Consider the following 6,038-nt stretch of genomic DNA (forward strand, 5'->3'; position numbering starts at 1 on the left):
CATCACAGAATTTGAGAAAAAAGTAACATTCGTGTGAATTTACAAGTGCGTCTCCTTCACGCTTTTGCTTACGTTTTCGGGTGCATTCTCCTTGGACGGCACGTCATGACTTTGCGGAACTGGTCTGTGAAAAGCCAGGGCTGCTCCGACACTTCCCCAGGGCGCTTGGTAGGATCTGTATCCAGTGCTGGTCTGACGTTGGTTTGGGTGACACCGGGGCCTCCGCACAGACGCTCCTCCAGGATGTGCTCCACGGATAGAAGTCTGATGAGTGCGGTCCCCGCCAAGACAGAAGAAAGGCGAACGGTGTATTACGTCGTACCTACTGGTTATGGAGCTACTTATCAGCGGAGACGGCTTCTGGTTTACCCTGCTGTTGGGGAGAACCAAGTCCTCCAATCCCAATTCGCAGATTGATTTCTGGTTCACACCACAAATCTTGTGTCTTCCTCACGTCCACGTGCTTATGCTCTGCAGGGGGTAATTGGCAGCCACAGAAGACCACACACCCCAGGAAAGGCAGGCAAGACTGGGTATCTTAAAACATCCCATAAACCCCAGCTAAGCACATCCCCACTCAAGGTTGCCCTAGTGGGGTCCCAAAAGCGCTTGTGATCGGCCAGAAAGAGGGACGAAGGAACAGTCCACGTGAAAAGAGGCTGTGGTCTTAACTAATGGTGGTTAAAATAAGTCCAGGACATTTGGCCATGTGAACCCACTGCTGGGATCTCAGCAGGAGACGTTGCATCAGCTCCGTAATGTTGCAACTGCCCTGCTTGGCTCAGACCCAGAGAACAGTTACGTAGACCTCGGTGTCCTCTGTCTGTGCAGGGGTCTGCCATCTAGCCTTTGGTCAGGATGCCAGGCCTGAGGCTGCAAAGACTTCCAGTGCCTCTGTCCTTGTGGCGCTCTCTCTGACCAGGACACGAGTGATGCAGGTGTCTGTACCCCACCCCCAACACCTATGCTTACCTGTGCACACCCTGTCCTGGATCTGGCTGCTTCCCATTTCCTCAGCGTCCCGGGACGAGTAGCCTCAGGCATGCAGCTGTAGCAGGTGTCAGGAGAACCAGCTCTAGGAGCGTCCATATTCCCTCCAGGGGTGCCACGCCAGTCACGTTAATGATCCCTCTGCCCGCGTCGTTTGCAGTAAGCAGTCTACCAGTGGGGCGCCTGGGTGCTTAAGTGGGTTAAGGCCTCTGCCTTCGGCTCAGTTCATGATCCCAAGGTCCTGGGATCGAGCCCTGCATCGGGCTCTCTGCTCAGTGGGGAGCCTGCTTCCTCCTCTCTCTCTGCCTGCTTCTCTGCCTCCTTGTGATCTCTGTCAAATAAATAAAATCTTTAAAAAAAAAAAAAAAAGGCAGTCTACCGGTGTTACCCATTTACCTTCATACATGGAGATGAGCAAGCAATTCTGATGCCTTCTGGAAGGCAAAAATCCGAGTGGTTTCTGCATTTCTAATATAAAGTTTAAATATTGTATCCCTAATGAAAAACTAGCACTAAGTGTTACCAACTAAAAACCGTCTAGTAAAATGTCATGAATGTGCGAGTCTGTGCACCTCAAGAAGGAAGGATTATTCACACATCTCAGGACTATTCACAGTTAGGGGCAGACAGACGCTAAGGTGTTTCTGTGATTCCCCCTCCTGGCAGTCCAGCCTTTTTGCGAGCACCTCCCCCTCTAAAATATCTTTTTTTACTGTAGTCAAATACACTTAACATGAAGTTACCATCTTCACCATTTTGAGCGTACAGCTTAGTATTAGATATACTTGTGCTGTTGGGAAACCGTCCCTATCCATCAATGCCATGACTTCGTTTTGTAGACCTGAAGCTCTGTCCCCCTTCGCATCCTGCATGCCCCCCACCCCCCCACAAGCCCTCGGCACCCACCATTCTACCTTCTGCGATTCCAGCAAGTGGAATCCTTCAGTATTTGCCCTGTTGTGACTGGCTCTCTTAGCAGTGTCCTCAAGGCTCACAGGTCTCACAGCAGGTGTCAGACCGTCCTTCCTTACTGTGGGGGACACTATTCCATTGCCTGTACAGTCCTCATTCTGTCCATCTGTCCACCCACGGGCACCGGCTGCTTCCCCTATTAGCTCTTATGAATAGGGGTAGAATTTCATGATGTGGTTTTCTACCCCAATCATTTGCTCAGCACTTTGGGCCCTCCGAGTTTAGAAAATAATGCCCTTTGGTTTGCAGATATTTTCTTGTGCTTTTTTTTTTTTTTTTATAACATCTTCTCTCTTGTCAGCTTCCACTCCCAGGAACCCGTCGCTAGGATGTTAGAGTCCGTCACTGAGACCCTAATGTTCTTGTTTCTATTTTTAAATTCCCTTTCAGGGACATCCAGGTGCCTCAGTCAGTGATGCATCTGCCTTTGGCTCAGGTCATGATCCAGGGGTCCTGGGATGGAACCCCTGCTCAGCAGGGAGCCGCCTTCTCTCTCTCCCTCTGCCCCTCCCCCTGCTTGTGCCCTCTCTTGCTCGCTCTCGCTCTAACAAACAAATAAAATCTTTTAAAAAATAAGAATAAAAAAAAAAGAGGGCTCCCGTGTGGCTCAGTGGGTTAAGCCTCTGCCTTCAGCTCAGGTCATGATCTCAGGGTCCTGGGATGGAGCCCCGCATTGGGCTCTCTGCTCAGCAGGGAACCTGCATCCCCCTCCCTCTCCCTCTGCCTGCCTCTCTGCCTGCTTGTGATCTCTCTGTCTGTCAAATAAATAAATAAAAATCGTAAAAAAAAAAAAAAAACAAGAGAGAGAGAGAGAGAGAGAGAGACCACATCCATGTGGTGACAGCGTCTGAGTGACTTTCCAGCTGCCGAGATGTCTGAAAGCCCGGAGACATCCGTGTTTACGGAGACACGGGCTGAAGCACGATTCTAGAACGCAGTGAGACTGCATCTCTGGGACCCCTGCCAAATGTGTCTTTCAGAAGGTCATCCCTAATCCGTGGCTTTGCGTGAAATTACCAGAATTCAGTTTAATAAAAAGTGTCCTTTGACCAACAATGGGGAGAAATAGATGGCACATGTGGCTGGCTGTGTACTGAATGTGACAAGGAGAAAAGGATCGATCATGACAAAACCGTTGTCAAATTTGCAGACGTTGAGCCTCAAAGACAGAGACTGGGCCCTAACACTCACTACTGTGGAAGAACTTGTGTTGGTATAAGTATCCCCTTGTTTTTGAGAAAATACAACAAAGTAAAGAAAGTTTTAATCCATCATTTTTTCCTTGTTTATACTTTCTGTTGACTGTATTTGCTTTCTTTTTCGCTGGCACAACCGTGTACGTGAAATTCAGACAAAGCACATTTTCACTGCTTTGTCTTCCCGCCACTGTCCTCCCTGAACACGGCTGGTGGTGTGGAGGGGGCACTGAGAAGGACCCGTCCATCCAGCCGTTAGTGAAGACTGGGGAGGCCCGTGTGCGGGAGAAGGCAGGCTGTGACCCCGCGAGGGAGCAGGGGCCACAAGACGGGGCACCGGGGAGCGACCCGCTTCAGCCCCAGTCAGGCTCCGCAGGAGGGGGGCGGGGCATGGGGGAGAGAAGGGAGGCTGCGGGCCAGAGCGGGGGTGCTGATGGGTGTGGCCCGGGGTCGGGGAAGCAAGGAGGGCCGGCGGACAGGCGGGAGGGCCAGCGGCGGGGGTGCCCGCCAGGCCCAAGCAGGCCGAGTCCCGGACCAGGGTTCGGGCCCCAGGGCGGAGGCAGCGGCGGGGGCCCAGGCGAGCCCGCGTGGCAGGGCGGACAGAGGCCCGGAGGGACACTTGGAGCCTCCCAGACACCGGGCTGGGGGCCTTGGCCAAGCGATCGCCTTGGCGGGTCCGGGTGTGAGAGAAGCTGTGCACGCACGGCTGGCAGGTGTGAAGCGAGGCGGTGCCCGCAAAGCCCCCGCGGAGAGCAGGTGCGCGGGGCTCCCGGCCCGGCGGCAGTTCCGGCGGAGGCCGGCAGGCGGCGAGCGCAGACCGACGGCGGCGCCCGTGTGGGCGGGGCGAGGAGGGCGAGGACCCGGGCAGTGCGGTTTGGCGCCGCAGGTGGCCCCTGGGACCTGCGCTCCGTCCAGCCGTTACCGACCATGCCTTCAGCTCTCCAACAAGAACAAGCCAGGAACTGAGCCCCGAATGAGGCCAAAGGGACCACCGACCTCCAGGGACCCACATCTGGGGGAGGAGAGAAACTCAGCACTGATTGTAGTCACATGGGGCACGGGAAAGGGAACCCTCTTAACACAAGGCCGCCAGAGGAGAGACCCATCTTTATCTGGAGATCTGAGGACCTCCAGAAGCCCCAGGCAGATGCCAAGTACCTGGGAGAGGCAGGGAGCTGGTCCATGGGAGGGTCTGGCTGGTGCAAAGGCCCCGGGGCCAGGTCTGCCTAGTGGGCAGAGGCTAGGGATGGCCTAGGCATTTTTCTTTAGGTATCTCTACACCCAACACGGGTCTCAAACGCACAACCCCAAGATCAAGAGTCACATGCTCCACCGACTGAGCCACCCAGCTGCCCTGAGCCTGGGCATTTTTAAAATTCTGCATGTGAGGTTGTCACCTGGGCCTTTGGCTTTGGGGTATGGTGCGGCATTTGCGTTCTGAGGTTGGCTGAGGAAGGAGGGTGTTAAATGGAGTAGGGAACGAGCTGCTTCTGGGTGGGGGAATTTGGGGTGATCTTTGCTTCCTTCGTGGTACTTTCCTGTGTTTTCCAGAGCTTCTGAAGTGAGCTTCTGTTGCCTAAAACACAAATGTTTTTCAATCAGTTATAACATCAGGTGGGGAGGGTGTATAGTGAACATGTCCCTTCCTCTTCTCTCCTCACCACTGTTAGGACTTTCTGCGCATCTCTCCAAGTCCACAGAGTACGAATGGCCACGAGATGGTGGTCCATGTCTGCCGGCAGAGGACGCTATGTCCCACGCGTATTGGTCACCACCATGCCTTCTCCACCAGCAGCGTTCAGCACAGGCTCCCATGGCTGGGGCCAGCTCCAGGCTGGCCCTTCAAGACACCTTTGTGGGGGGGAGGCTGGCATCCTCCTCACTGCAGTTCTGGGACGCCCCCAGGATGAGCCTGTCCCAGCGCTGGCTGCTGACAAGTCAGCCACAGGACCTCAGGGCCTTGTGGGTTTCTCCTTTTTGAGGGGGTTGCCCTGGGGGAGGGCTGGCTCTCCCGCCACTTTGTGGGCGGGGGAGTCCCCCTTGGCAGGCCTTCTGGAAAGGCGCTGTCAGATGACCGCACAGTGAGAGCAAAACCAGCTTCTTTCAGAAGCTGCGGGCCCGGGCTCACCTTCACAGATCTGAGAAGTGAGCGGAGGAGAGGGATGGGCGGTTAGGTCCAGAGCCGGGCTGCGGGGGCTGAGTGAGCCCGTCCATGCGGGGCAAACTCTGCCGAGCAGGGGTCCCTCCTGCAGGGACAGAACTGGGCACATGAGGGGCATCCTGTGTCCGGGGTCCTGAGCGGGGTGGAGGGGTCAGCTTTCCTGCCTCAGGCTCTGTGTGCAGCGGCTGCCTGAGGGAGGAAAGGATAAGAGGAGAGGGCCTCTGAAGAGGGTGGGATGCCCTGGTGGGAGAGGAGGGGCAGCAGGCATTGGGAAGCCTCCCTGGGGCACAGGTGACACTCTGGGAAGGGGAAACAGAAGGGGTGGGGACAGACTGTCGGCCCTCGAGAGCCATCGGGCCTCAGGAAGAGCCGATGTGGGAGGCCGCAGACCCGGTGTCGGCCGCAGTTGGACCCCAACGTGCAGCCAGGTCCATGCCTCTCTCAGGGCGGGGGTGCGCGGAGGCCCAGGAAAGCAGCCCTCTGCTGCCTCTGGACCCCAGCCTTCAGGGAGCAGTGCGAGCACGAGGTGGGCCCTCCCAGTCTGCTCGGGGCTGCCCCAGGCCCTCCCCAGGCCCTCCCACTGCAGCTGCCTTGGGCGGAGTTTTGCTTTCTTTTTGGCAGGAAGGAACCTGAGTGGGAATCCCCTGAGCTGCCTGACGACCAGAGTGAGTCACCCCTTTCCAGCCAGCCAGGACAGAGGTGTCACCAGGGCTGAGTGG

This window comes from Lontra canadensis, unplaced genomic scaffold (genome assembly GCF_010015895.1).
Source record: "Lontra canadensis isolate GAN:19392208 unplaced genomic scaffold, GSC_riverotter_1.0 scaffold30, whole genome shotgun sequence".
NCBI classification, from domain to species: domain Eukaryota; kingdom Metazoa; phylum Chordata; class Mammalia; order Carnivora; family Mustelidae; genus Lontra; species Lontra canadensis.